Below are 16,024 nucleotides of genomic sequence, written 5' to 3'. Positions count from 1 at the left end.
AATTGGCTGGTTTACATTCTAACTAATGATCGTTGACTCTTAGAACTAGATTAAGTGTCTTTGATTGCGTTATTCAATCAAAATGGCACCATTGTTGGGGAGTGGTTTTGGTTAAGATTCTTTCGTTAAGTTGAATTTTGTTCTTATTAATTATAGTTGAGTTTACTTATTTTTCAGTTTTAGTTTTTGGTTGTTTTTTAAGAAGAGAAATTGAGCATATCCTGTAGGAACGGTGACCCAATGGACAACCCTCCTCTGAAAATGACGATGATTTGAGATAACATTCAAAGTTTCAGAAAATTGGAAAGTGAGTTGGTTCAAGGCTCTGTTGTAGCAGTGCCTAATTCATGGAATTCCAGATAAGATGCTTTTGGAATGTTTCTAACGGGTTCTTCCCCCAAAAATCAAATAGTGATTGACTAAATCTTTCCAGGGGGTCTCACCCATCTACCTTGTGCAAAAGCATCCCACCTCTTTCATCACATGGCAAATATGAATAAGGAGAAAGATAAAGACCTAGAATTTGCCACATTGCTTACACAACTAGATGTCTTGGCCAAGAAGATCATTGAACTGGAGGTAGTGTTCAAAAAGAAGGGTAGTTACACCCCCCCCCCCCCACGAGCATCCAAGGATGAAGAAGAAATAGGGTGGGCGAATTGAAGAGGCCCTCTTACTCATTCTACACAAAGTTGAAGAGCATGACAGAGTAGAGAATGACTTGGAGCTAAATCAGATGACAACCTTTCATTCCATGTTCATTCATCAACTAGAGTCCAAAATGGACCAAATGTTGTCTTGTCTCTTCCCAAAGACAAAAGAGAGGTTACCTTATGAAAGAGAGGCAAACCTCACAAAAGAAACTTAAGTGGGAACTTGCATCGTGCCACGACGTTAACTAAGGAACTTCTTGGGAAGCAACCCAAGGTTTTGTTGATTTATTGTTGGTTCAGAAATAATGGTGTGTTGATTGTCAGGACAAAGTGTTGAATGTGTTAGAAAAGTGAAGGTTGGCGAGCTAAAAGTCCGGTATCCATTTGAATACAAAAATGATTATAAACATAAACAACAGGGTACAACAAATGAGTGTTCTCACTTTTTGTCTCCTTAACATTGTGGTAAAATTGATTCTTTACTTATGCTCATTTGCTAGATTTTGATTTTCTGGCCACATGCATCAGTATTTTAGTGTTCGTATCTAAGAGTTTTGTATGAATATATACTTAATTTCATTATATTTAATTTAGACAATGTATTACAATGATTGAAAAAAAAACCCCTTTCTGATCCATTATTCATAACAATAAATTAGATAATTATCCAATTATAATTTCTATAGAAAAATGAATAATGTTTTTTCAAGTTTCTAGAATTACTTAATATAATTAGCTTTCTAATGCTACACTTATTATTCTAGGGTAAAATATTTACTCTTTACAAGAATGGATTAATTATTTAAATAATATTTTGATAAAACTTGCTTTTTGTATTCCCCAATCTTAAATTTATACGAAAGACAACCCTAGGTCCGCCTATGTGGCACCGCCATAAAATAACATTTCCTTTTACATTTATTTATTTTCAAAACTAGCCTTCAATTTTGATGAAAAGTTAATAATTTTTTTTAAAAAAATTGGATAATTTATTGATGACCTCGTGAGGTCTCCGTTTGGCGACCTCATGTGGTGTCTACAAAAAGTGACTTGTATTATAGTGACTGACCGTTGAGGTCTCCTTTTAGGTGAGGTCTCTTTTTTAGGTTTCTTTTTGCCCTTTTTTTAGTAGTTCATGTTTTTAGCAAAATATCTTATAGGCCAAGAGTACGCATATTAAACAATATTGGAAACACTATTTCGTTTATTTACTCAATTAAGTATTAACGAATAGCGAAGAGAAAACATAAATATAACTAATAATCTAAGAAAATACCGATTTGCTTCTATTTTCCTCAATCCATTATTGTTCATTGATTCTCTTACCATGAATAACTTAGATTATATAATGGTGACTTTGATTGTATTCAAATCTCATTTTGACATTCAATAAAAAAAATCTTCCTTGCTATTGTGTTCACTTACATATTAATGCTTCGGTTAATATACTATCACTATTTTATTAAAAATATTAATTGAGATTTCCAAAAAAATTTATTTCTATTTCCTTCTATGTTTATCACGATTTTTTTTTTGAATGATTGACAAAAGCTTGCCTTCTCTATTCTCTATTTTTTTTTGTTTTTCTCTCAACCGTATGCATTTGAATAGAATAATTGTTATAAACATACACAGAAGGGTACGACAAATGAGTTAACAAAACTCACTGTAACAGTGAGTAAACAGACAAGCAATAAGCTATAACTAGCAATCAGAAAGACATTAACTGTGATTGAAGGAGAGAAGAAGAGAAACATGAAAAGAATGTATTTTGATGAATTGAGAATCATATCCATTTCATCCATCACTACTACATTATATACATGTGGCTAAGAATATTATAGAGTAATCAGAGAAGAATGAAAAATATGTAACTAACTATGTAACTAACTAATAGAATTATTAACAAACTGTAATTAGGCTAGATAATTAAGTTTTGTTGGAATTCTCAATATGAGTGTTCTCACTTTTTGTCTCCTTAACATTGTGATAAAATTGATTCTTTACTTATGCTCATTTACTAGATTTTGATTTTTCGGTCACATGCATCAGTATTTTAGTGTCCGTATCTCAGAGTTTTGTATGAATATATACTTAATTTCATTATATTTGATTTAAACAAAGCATTACGAGGACTGAAAAAAAAAACTCCCTTTCTGATCCATTATTCATAACAATTAATTAGATAAATATCCAATTATAATTTCTATAGGAAAATCAATATATATATTTTTTCAAGAATCTAGAATTACTTAATATAATTAGCTTTCTAATGCTACACTTTTTATTCTAGGGTAAAATATTTACTTTTTTCAAGAATGGATCAATTATTTGAATAATATTTTGATAAATCTTGCTTTTTGTTTTACCCGATCTTATATTTATATAAAAGACAATCCTATGTTCGCCTATGTGGCGTCACCATAAATTGGCATTCCTTTTGTCATTTATTTATTTTCAAAATTAGCCTTCCATTTTGATTAAAAGTTATCAATTTTATGAAAAATTGTGTCTATTTTATGAGTTGCGGCTTTTATGAATAATTGTGCTTTTATGAAGGGATGTAATCTTTCTGAAGGATTATAACTTTTTCAAAGTGTTGTGACCTTTTTCTTTTAAGACACAATAAACATTTTTTCACACTACCCTATTTTGTTAACAAATAGAGGAATTTTATGCCACTCTAACTTGTAGATTTTATTTCCCGCTATAGGGTAATAAAATTGAAATACATTAATTAAGTTTTTATGATGTTCATGGAGCTTAATATTTACTATAAGTAACAGTCATTTATGTAACTATGACATTTTCTTTTTCCTATTATGGTAATCTTTTTTAACACTTTTAAAGTTCCAGCAACGATGATGAAAAATTTATCTTCTCTTTTTATACATGTTTCTTTGTATAAACAAAGAAAATTGATTTCAGTTGCAATCCGATAGACTACTGAAATGGTTGATGGTTGAATTCATTACAATTGGATCTTAAGTAAACAAATCTTTTACTTCTGCCATCATTATTTGTATGTTTATTTTGAATTTAAATACATTAATTAAGCTTCTTATAAAGTGTGCAAAGTTTTGTTCCTCCTATTTCATGAAGCTTAATTTTTACCATAAATCATAGTGATTAATGTGTCTATTGCAACTTCTTTATTCACTTTTTGTAACTTTTTCTGAATAATGTTTAAAATTTCAGGAAAATGATTGAAAATTTATCTTCTCTTTTACCCCTTTCAACAGGTTTTCTTCATATACTTTTTGGAAAATTGCTTATGGACTGTGCTTTATTTGATAACACACAACAACTAATATTTAATAACTAATACGGAACACATGATAATGTTTGTTAACAGAACAAAAATGATTGCTCTCTTGCTTGTTGCAGTTAGTATATTTATTTTGATTATTTTATCTTAGCTACAAATATTTTGTATGTCATTGCAGTATTCCTAGAATATTAGTATAGAGACAATTAACCCACATCTTTTATAGCAAGTTAACTAATTTCTCATATTTCTTCTTCTCTTCTTTTTGACATATAAGAGATAATATTTTTGTGAAACTAACAAATGTCAAAAATATACTATAACAAAAATATTTTTTATCGACAATAAATACGCATGTTCACGAAGAGTTCTACAATCTTAACAGACATTAATTAATTTTCATTGGATTAACTGTTGTTATAGAATTTATGGACTTTTATATAGAATACCAATTGCATTTGAAAATACATATTTAGAGATACTGAAGTTTAATTATAGTTAACGATTATTTTTCTGTACTGGTAACTCGTTCTTTTGATAAATTTTTTGATTTTTAATAAAGAAGTAATTACTCTTTCTTTTGACTTCTTTCAATTATATTTGTGAACTGTAAACTTGGAAACTGCTCGAAAGACTATCTTTTGAAAAATATATTAAGTTACATGCCCTTTTCTTCTTCATTATTAGTATAGTAAGGTTGTCCTTGTTATTATTTTTGGATATTTGTAAATTCAAGAGCTCACAAAATTGTGTTGTGTGATTTTAATATGTTATATGTCAAAAATTTTATTTAGTTTATCCCGTTGTGAAATTTAGATGTCACTTACTGCTCAGTGGATAATTGGATTATTTTTTGGTTACTCTACTATATTCATACCAATAATTATGGTTTAATCCAAATAAGCTAGAGCCGGTTATATGAAATTACTATTTTGAGATAATGACCCAAAAACATTTATGATAATAACAATTTAGGGTCATTTTTAGCATATAAATGATATCTCATACAATATTAAAAAAAGAGATTGATGGATGTTCATAAGAAAGGAGTCCAATGTCGTCCATTTGAATTTAGTAAATTATGATCTTATATGGACGTGATGTTCTACTTTACTTAGGAATGTTGTTGTTCAATGTTTTTGGTCTCTTTTTTAATGTCTCATATTGTTGTTTATAACTTCTTGGAATTTAAAAAATTCATTACATTTGACCAACTATTTTCTAAGAGATTTTCTCAAACTTCTGTTTTATATTTAAAATTTATCTATGACTAATAGTTTTTGTATAACAAAAATGAAACTTTTATTAAAAAAATATAACACTTTAAGATATCGGAGGAACGTTTTGTCTTAAGATAAAATGTTCTTTACAATATAACATTTGTATAAAAAATATAATTTTTTATTTTTTGAAAGTATTATTAGTAAATAATTAATAAAATCAAACACTAAATTAAATATTTTACAAGGAAGTAAAAAATGCAAAGTGAACAAGAAAAAGACTACCAAAATAGTTTGAGACTTTAGATGAAAAAGGAAAAGATGTTTATTACCATGTAAAAATAAGGAAAGTCAGAGGCATACAAAGCTAAATTCCGTTTCCATAATATAGGAGTTTAGCTTTGTATTCCTCTGATTTTCTTTATTTTTTTTAATCCTTCCGCGAGCTGAACTCACAACCTTAAGGTTGAAAGTAAGGGATGCTTACCATTCGAGCAACTCCCTCTTGTCATTTGTTATTTTTTGTTGTACATGATAGTCTACATTTCCCCCCTCTTTCAACGGAAGTTTCAAACTACTCTATCGTTCTCTTAATTTGTCAAAATTACGTTGTGCACCCTCTAAAAATTATTAATTAAATAATTATTTTTATAAATTATTAATATTAATGATACTTTGAAAATTTTAAATTGAAATTCTCGCATCAATTATTTGTATAATGTATAACTTTTTGCTTTTGTTTATTAGGTAGTATCTTCTTGTAAGGGGCATCTTGGTCCTTCTAATATTTTGTCTTCATTGTATTCGCAAAAAAATATTTTTATTTGTATTCTTTTTCTCTTTCAACTTTTGTAATAGACTAAACATACAATAAAAAAGAAAAATAATCTTTTGATGAATTATTTACATTAATAATTCATGTTTGCACATAGTAATTTCATTTATACAAATGAGTTCAAGAATTAAAAAACTGACAAAAAGGAATTACGTCGATGATTGTTTTAAGAAAAATAACAATAGGAGATTGATTTGATTCCCCCGCCCGCCCCATTAAATATAATTTTCCACCATTATTATGTTTTTTTACTGAACCCAATGTCACCCCATCATGATGATACTTGTACTAATCCAATTACGGAACCAAAAGTCAAATCATTATTTATTAATCAATTGCGGTATAAATAAGTAAAGTATGATAAAATTTGCGGAGCTATATCAAAATATACTGAATGATATGGTTTTATAGGAAAACAGTTTTTACTTTCAAATACAATCAAATAACTCTCAACATGTAATCTTAAAATAAATAAAGACGACTTTTAAAATTTTAATTCAAAGGTCAAACACTAGCTTAAATACTTCATGAGGTATATTTTAATCCTTTTTCCATTTATAATTTTAGGATTATATGCAGTCTATGTGTAACCCAACCCTTTCTCTCCATTTTATTGGTTTATGTGTGTCATCAAGCATATGAAATATCTTGTGATGGGAAATACATGTTTTTTTAACACTTAAGAACTTTTGATTTATTATCATTCTCACCAGGAATCAACACCACTTTTGAAGATAAATTTTCAAAATATAATTTAGAATCCATGATTAAATGATGACTTAAATATAAAGTTATCAATAAAACCCTACAATTTGCAAATATTTCCTTCTCTCCTCTTTTTACCTTTCTTCCTTTGATTTCTCCACTCTAAAAAGATATTTAGTAGAATGACAGTGAAAAAGAACTTTTATTATAAATTCTTTTATGTATTGTTGATTCCTAAGAGTCATCACTATTACACCACCCACCGCAATTTCGTGATGACATACGTCTGATTCCACCAAGACAAGTCGATCTAAATTCAACAATTACGATAAAATGTGAAATTATATAATCAACTTAAAAATACCTCCAAAACCTTGTTGTCACGTGTACAACCACTAATGTATTACACAAGAATTGAAAGAAAACGTAAGTCTCACATGATGTTTTCTCTAGAATAGAACAAGATATTAAATAGGAGTAAGAAGGTCCACTGAGTTTACAAACAACTACCTCACAAATCTCCACATGAATACTCGTAAAAGAAAAGAACACAAAATATCACGAAGATCCGATCTCTTGACCTACAAAATTGTAGAAGCAAGGAGTGAGTACCAAACAACACGATACTGAGGAAGTTAACTTCTAAACACAAGCTAAGGGAATAGAATATGGGTACTCCTTAAACCCCCAGCGAACATCCTCAACTACAACCTGATAGGCTTAATATTCATCTATCACAAGTTACACAGAAATGCACTCATAAGATCAGCAACACACGAGATCAAGTTCACCAATGATAAAGATGTGTAATGCAATGAAATTTAATTTCAAGTATAGTGATGCATGTTTGTCCTAGTGATACACACCCATTGTCTCTCAGTCCTGGACTCATGAGGGACATATATGTCCATGCATCCATCGTGGTGCACGACACGTCCTTCGATAATAGTATCCATCACGACGTGCGATATGTTCCTCAAAATAAAGTATCCGGCGTGGCGCGCGACAGGTCCATCGAAATGGTACATCATTTTAAATTTCTTACTCTCTCTCAATTCACACAACACTTATCACAATCATGTCTTAGAACAATGCAAATGACATGTTCCAATAAATTATGAGGAGATGACCATTTTCATAATAATGCACAGTTTACAACAACACAATCGTGATACAATATCCAAAATGAGTCAACAAGTCTTTCAAGCCATTCTCAACAAATCACACATTAACAATTAATCACACTGTTATTACCCTTTTTCATTATTAGGATTAATTTATTATGGACAAGTGAATCCATCATAAAGTCTCCCCACCCCCAAACATGAATCACAAGGAAATACACTAATTCCATACGCTGAACAAGGGTTTAGAAATTCACTTGCCTCAAATCATCGAAGAATCACTCTAACTCTTGAGCCTTCCCCTTTCGTTAGACATTCAAATCAACGGCTATACCCATAAACCTGCACAAACCTAAAATCAAGTTCCTAAATTTTGATGTCAATTATCATGTCAACTAAATACTTCAAATTTCATGTCTAGGGTTAAGTTTTCACTCTCTAATACCATAAATCTAATGGTAATTATATAATAAGATGTATCAATATTTAGTTACTTGTATCAATATATGAAAACTTATTTGATAACTATAAGAAAATTGCAAAAACAAACAAAACCCATAACCATTATGCATACTACAGACCGCCGTATAATAAGATGTATCAATATTTAATTACTTGTATATAATCTTAATAAATCATCCATTCCGCAATCCTAATTAACTCCTAATTGGAAACCATTGACTTGGACTAGCGCTCATTTGTAATGATTCTACAGGTATTGAAAGTTTGAGTATAAAATATCCTTGTCGTTGAGCTAAAAGATTTTGAATATTTTGTTTCATAGTTAGGCATATAAAGGTTTTGTCAAGGAGATAAGTAGAAGATAATTCATCTCTTATTCACTATGTTCAATTACAGAGTAACTCCTTAGGAACATACATATACTAATATAGAAGAATAATTTCAAAGGGTAAAGCATACTAACCTTAGGATATAGATTACTTTCAATTTGCTTCCGTCATTCTTTTTTTAAAAATTTATGCATTAACTAGGTACATTAAATGTACTTCGCACATGATTGAACTATTTTATTAAGACTACAAATGATCATTCAGTAATATTCGTATTATTGAATTATACACTACATTATCAACAACATTTTATCTAAGGCAAATTGTTCCTCTGAAATATGAAAGTACTATTTTTTTTAAATTTTCATTTTTGTTGTAAAAAAATTATAATTCATTGAGAGATTTTAAGTGAAGAAAGAAGAGACAAAGCAAGGCTTTCTTCTTTCTTTCAGAGTGAGAAAGGGAAAGCAAACGAATCGAAGAAGGGAGACTATAACAAATAAGTCTAAGAAAATTACCCTTGGTTAGAAGTAATGAAATTATTTTAATTGCAAAATGTTATAAAGAACAACATCAAAAGTTACAAAAGAGACCAAAAGCGTCAAACAACAACACTCCCAAGTAAACAGGAACATCACGTCCATACAAGTTCATAATTAACTAAATTCAGATGGACGACCTGGGACTCCTTTCTTATGAACCTCAATCAATCTATTTTTTTATTATCATATTCCATATCAACTATATAGCTAAAAATGACCTTAAAATTGTTATAATCATTGTTTGTCATGTCTCAAAATTGTCATTATTATTTTAAGGTTTCATATCACCGGTCCCAACTTATTTGGATTAAATCATAGTTATTGATATGTTTATGGTATGCAGTTACATTGAATTAATGCAATTATCAACCAAGCATTATGTGGCATCTGATGGTTCACATCGGATATTCTAAACCAAAATTTTGACACAAAACATATTAAAATCAAGCAGCATAATTTGTGAGAACTTGAACTCACAAATATTAAAAAATAATAATAAAGACGACCTTACTTTCTTAACAATCAAGAAGAAAACGGCATGTTGATTCACGTAAATTTTTTTAAAAATAGTCTTTTGAGTTGTATCTAAGTTTACAGTTCACAATTATAATTGAAAGAAACCAAAAGAAAGAGTTGTTACTTTTTTATAAAAAAAAACTTTATCAAAAGAATGAGTTATCAGTACAACAAAAATTTTCTTGAATGTGCAATTTGTTAGTTTCACGAATACATGATCTCTTATTATGTCATAAAAGAAGAGAAAAAGAAATATGACAAATTTGTTAACTTGCGATAAAAGATATGGACTAATTGTCTTTATACAAATTTTCTATTTCAAGGAATAGTACAATGGCATAAAAATCTTTGTTCCTAAGAAAAACAATCAAAATAATATACTAATTGTGGTAAGCAAGAGAGCAATAATTTTAGTTCTTTTAACAATCTTTATCATTTGTTCCATATTAGTTATCAGATATTTGTTGTTGTGTGCTATCAAATATAGCATAACCTACAAACAATTTTCCCCAAAAGTATATGAAGAAAAAATATAGAAAGGGACAAAATTGAAGACACATTTTAAATCATCCTCAATGAAATTTTGAACACAAATTTTTAAAAAGTCACCAAAATAGTAAAAAGAAATTGCAAAATAGATTCATGAATTACTATGAATTATATTAAAATTTGAGCTTTAGGAAATAGGAGGAAGAAAACATTGATGAATGAAACACACTTCATAATAAAGCTTAATCAATGTTAAGTAATTCAAAATAAACATACCAATAATAGTGTGAGAAATAAAAGATTTGTTTACTAAAGAACCAAATGTTGTGAATTCAACAATCGACCATTTCAACAATTTTACGAGTTGTTCACTGAGAGGTTAACGAGTAGTAATTTCACATTACAAGTGAAATCAATTTTCTTTGTTTATATGAATAAACGTATAAAAGGGACCAAAAAGAAGATCAATTTTAAATCATACTTGCCCAAACTTTAACATAGTTAAAAGAAGGTCACAAAAATAGGAGAAATAAATTGCAATATTTACATGAATCACTAAAACTTATAATAAAGATTAAGCTCCATGAAATAGGAGGAAGAAAATTCCTAAGATGAAACAACTTAATAAAAACATAATTAATATATTTCAATTTGACTATCCTATACCGGGAAAAAACACTACAAATTATAGTGACATGAAATTCTTTTATTTATAGACAACATAGGGGTAGTGTGACAAAATATTTATGCCTTATTGAAAAGGTAACACTCACAACACTTTGTAAAAGTTTCAACCCTTCGAAAAGGTTACATCCGTTCATAAAAGTCACAATTTTTCATAAAAGTTGCAATTATTCATAAAAGTCACAACTTTTCATAAAAGTCATTCACAATGTTTCATGAAAAAGGAAGACTGTTTTTTGAAATAAATAAACTTAAAAGGGGATCCTAGTTTATGGTTGCGCCATAAAGACGGGCCAAGGGTTCTCTTTTATATAAATATATGATATGATGACTCAAAGAATAGTAAAACCTCATTTATCATTAATTTGTTTTTACATGGCCAAGTGATTTAGGCTCTTGAATATTACTGACTTGGCCCATTAACTACTTACCCAAATTAACTATTTAAAACTAACCATATAATTAAATACCTATCGTTCAATGAGTAATTTGAAATTCACATTTAGATTTACGAAAAGGAACTTCTATGAAAGAGAGAGGACTAGTTCTCAAACTGACCTTACGGGTCATTACAAAGAACAACCCGACTTTTATTGTATATCCCCAAACACCATTTTTCCAATAACCTTGAAAATAGAATATTACATGTCCTTTCAATTATACTTCAAGGAAAACACAAATCCTTATCTTGATCACTCTGATAAATCAAGTTGGTGCTGCTGGATCTAAGAAGACGAGAGGTCTCAGTCGAGGAAGTCTTATGTTAATGGCAACTTTGGTTTGGGTCATTATCTTACCCTACTTGTTAGGGCCCGTTTGGATGAGCTTAATAAAAGCAGCTTTAAAAAAGTACTTTTGAAAGTGCTGAAACTTATTTTTAAAATAAGCAGTTATGCGTTTGGATAAAAGTGCTGAAGTTGTTATGCCAAACGTGAAAAGGGAAAAATAGAAGAAAGAGATGTTAGGGTTATATGGATAATTTGGATATTGTATAAAAATATTAAGGGAAAAAACATAAAAATATGGTCAACTTAAAACAGCTTATAAGCTAAAAAAAAAGCACCCCTACCCCAACTTTTAACTTTTGGCTTAAAATAAGTTTTTTTTTAACTTAAAATAAGCTGTTTTGAGTATTGCCAAACAGTTAAATAAGTCAAAAACCAGCTTTTAAATCAGTTCGACCAGCTTTTAAGCTGAGCCAAACAGGCTCTTAATCATGTAGATTCTAGTGTTGTTTCTTAATCAACGATAAGCATTAACCATATGTGTTATCATTACTTCAATATGTATGTAGCTTCTCATTTGGAAAGAATTTAACTTATATACATTCAAAAAATAAATAACTCGTTTGGTATTGGTTACTAATCGTAAGTAGGTTGACTATCTTTAGGGGCCAAATTTATAAGATAATTCAATTTCAAAAATTGGAGTTTAGCATTTGGATACACTATAGTGATTTTTCTTATTTAATATGTATCTTTCGTTGCAATTCTTTTTTGTAAAAGGGTGAATTTATTTTAAAACATTCGTTAAAGTTTACATTGTTTCAATATTTGGTAGTGTAAAATATCAAATCATAGCGAAATTGGGTTTCTTGATGGTGGGAAGGTGCAATTTAATATGTAGTACTCAATACGTTTTAATATCTGAGAGGCAAAATATGTTCTTCATTACTCATTCAGATAAAGTATGAATATTTTCATTATGATTGATAAAATTATGGTTAATATGTATATTTTACCAATGCACTAGTCAATATGTTGTGTTGCATATTGTTAATTTGCAACTGACCCGAGTTTCAAATTTCTTGTGAGAGAAAAAGGAGGAAATTACTTTAATTTGTATTTATTTGTTTGTTAGATTCCTTTTTAATCTTTTCAGTAGATACATCAATAGTTCATTGATGGACAATTATTCAAGGATTAACTATAAGAATCAAAATGCTCAGACTTTTTAGAATTTATATATGTTTGAAATTGAATATTGTCCTTTTATATTTTGATAATTAAAACTTTGTGATTTTAACTATCCTAACTGAATTGAGAGCTTACAAGAACAAATTTACATTGTAGCCAATGAACTAATTTTTTATTTCAAATTGATTGAATGAGTTGCTGAAAACAAAAAGTTCCTATATATAGGAAACTACCTACTAACATGTGTATGACATGCCTTAAACAAAATTGATAACAGAAAATTAACAAACTTTAAACCACTTGACTCAACTGCCTAACTTCCTACAAATTTGACTATTATTCAGTGTTATATTTCAATAGATAAGTTCCTTTCAATCAAAAAGGTTATTGGGTGATCGTTTTCTCCTACAAGATTCAACACTGCAAGATTTAGATTGACCTTCTGCATTTATTAATTCATAGTTGGTGAATCCGCCGATCCGGCATAGCTTCTGTCAGGCCAACAAGGTTGCATATGCCCTGGCAAAACATGGAGCCCAACTAGCAGTGTCTAACCAAAAGATCATCCTTACCGATCGATCAGTCCCTCTGCGATACGTTGTGGTTGCGGATAAACAAGGAGTGTCATCTACTAAATTAGTATCTATATTAAGTAGTAATAAGCTAGCATCTTTTGGAAATCTTTTGGTACTTTTGGATCCTGACAATAGCCAGGTCTTGAACTTTGTAATGTAAGGGCGTTTATTATATACATATAAACTTATCCTATTTTAACCAAAAAAAAAAAAAGATTAGTTCATGTACTATTTTTTATCTCAAAAATTTCAGTGAGTTACTTGGAGAATGTATTTCAGCTTTTTGATCAGAGTGGGCTATCGAGTTTGTTGGTTGTGTGATATGAGAATTTGATTATTTTTCATTTACTTTGATATATACTTACATAGCAATTACTTTTGATATAAGATAAGATAAATTGTAGAGTATATCCTTTTTGTTTCATTCCTTGATCCCTTTCTTTGCCTATTACTTTTTAAATAATTAATTCTTTAACTACTATACTTCGAATACTAATTATAAAAAGCAAATGATCAAAATCACATGTGAAACATTCTGGTAGTGTTATTTGAACCATCTTTTGCTCCTAGTTTTTATCTAAATTATCACCAACTATTTTAGCGTCGAGGACATAATTATTACTCTTTTTAATTAGTCTATAGTTTCTCGTGACTAATCAAACTGGATATTTATGAATTAAATCATTAATGAAGTTATTTTGTGTCACGCCCAGAGCCTATACCCTGGGCGTGGATGGCACCAAACGACCATTTTGATCTTGAGCGAACCCTTGGCGTGACTTACTTAACTCAGCGGAACGCTTAAACATTAGATATAACTTAAGAGTATCTTTTAAAATAGTACTTAACAAATATGACAACTTCAAGTCTTAGCAAATGAAGGAAAATAAAACCAAAATCAACACAATCTATCTATGAAGCCTCTAAAAGTACTAAGATGAATGTTGAGACAAACCTCACAACCTTCGATAACTAAAAATGTCTGAAAAACAATAAAAAAGAGTCGTGCTGATGCAACGAGGCTCACAACTGACTCTGAGCTGCTCACTGGATCAACGACACGCCAATTGCTAATGCTAGTTACCTGTGTCTACATCATGATATGATGCCGGCCAACTGACATCAGTACATTGAATGAATGAGTATGCGAGTTGTGAAGCTAAAACAAACTTAAGCTAGAATAGGAGTAAGAAGAAACACTTACCTTGGCTCTGCACAACTCATGGATTACTACTTATTTCAATATAATGCAATTTAAAAGTAATGTGCAATATAAAGAAAACTGTCTCAAACATGTTGAAATCTCTAAAAGTATGCAAGATACAATTAACTATGATATGTATATAAAAATACAAGTAAACTAATGTATATAAGAATACAAAAACTTCTGTAGGAGCTTCTCTAACCGATAACCATCAATTAAAAGCTATAGTGATGATACAACGTTACTCGGCCCATGTTGCCCGGTCATCCTAATCTTGACTGAGTAAAGGACCTGAAGTGCCTAATGGGTGCACTAGTAAATTGCGAAAATGTTATATCTAAAAAGTATAACCCTTTTCTACCCTTGATGGTTACATGGTTTCCATGGAGACTTGAGTTGCGAAATGGTTTCATCTAAAAAGTATAACCCTTTTCTCTACCCTTGTGGTCTACATGGTTTCCATGGAGACTTGAGTTATTCTAAAACTCGCATCCTCGCATCGGTGCTCAATACTACTCTCAAAAGTATAATGTCTCTTATGTTTTTAAAACATTGATTCTGTTGTTTGAGAATAGTGCTCTAAACATAGCTTTAATAGCTCTCTTGGAAATCATAGTTTCCCTGCTTGCTTCATTCATAAAGCTATTACTTCCGTCTGAAAACTAGTCGAAGGCTCTTTACTTGTTTAAAAGTGAAAATATTTGTAAATCTTAGGGATTACTTAGTCCCTTTATGAAACTTTAAAATGAACTACACCCTTTACTCTTGCTTAAATTGTAACACAAGACTTAAAACAAAGTTAAAAAGGTTTGTTAAAGACTCTTGGAAACTTTAAGAAATCACTTTGACTTGACTCTTAAGTTTATACTTGACTCTTAACTTCATTGATTTTGATCTTAACTTTCCTTCAATGAGAATATGGATTCAAGTATCATGATCCCATGTTTATGGATGACTTTATGATGTTTAGATGTACTTTAGAGTGTTGGAATCAACTAGGAATTATAGATACATCACTTAGGAACTCATGTGAAAATATATGGGAAAAATGTGATCTACAGGTGAACCTTGTTCTCTAAGAGGCACGTGGCACAAGAGCCTGATGGACAGAGACTGTCCTGATAGGCTCTAGCTAGCGTAGAAAGCCAGGCCCTATCATACAGAGGCTGCCTTGAGGGGCTCTGGCAGGCGCGACGCCCGAGGGTCTATTAGATGGGATTTCTGATTTTTTTCCTATGATTTTCAATTCTAAACTCCCATGGATGTCACCCCAAACACTTATGATCACTAAAATCCTCAATACCAAATAGTTAAGATTTGTAAAACAGCACGAAAACATGGATCAAACAACCAAAGATATACTACAACTGAACCAACAAGAATTCAATGGGTTTTTTACGAAGAACTTCGGTGTTCATCATTCAATCTACTCTAATTGATCTTAATTAAACATATTGTTTTGTGGGTGGAAGAACCAATCACAGAAAGATCTAACATACCTT

This window comes from Solanum lycopersicum, chromosome 1, assembly GCF_036512215.1.
Source record: "Solanum lycopersicum chromosome 1, SLM_r2.1".
Classification (NCBI taxonomy): Eukaryota; Viridiplantae; Streptophyta; class Magnoliopsida; order Solanales; family Solanaceae; genus Solanum; species Solanum lycopersicum.
This window is presented reverse-complemented; position numbering follows the sequence as displayed.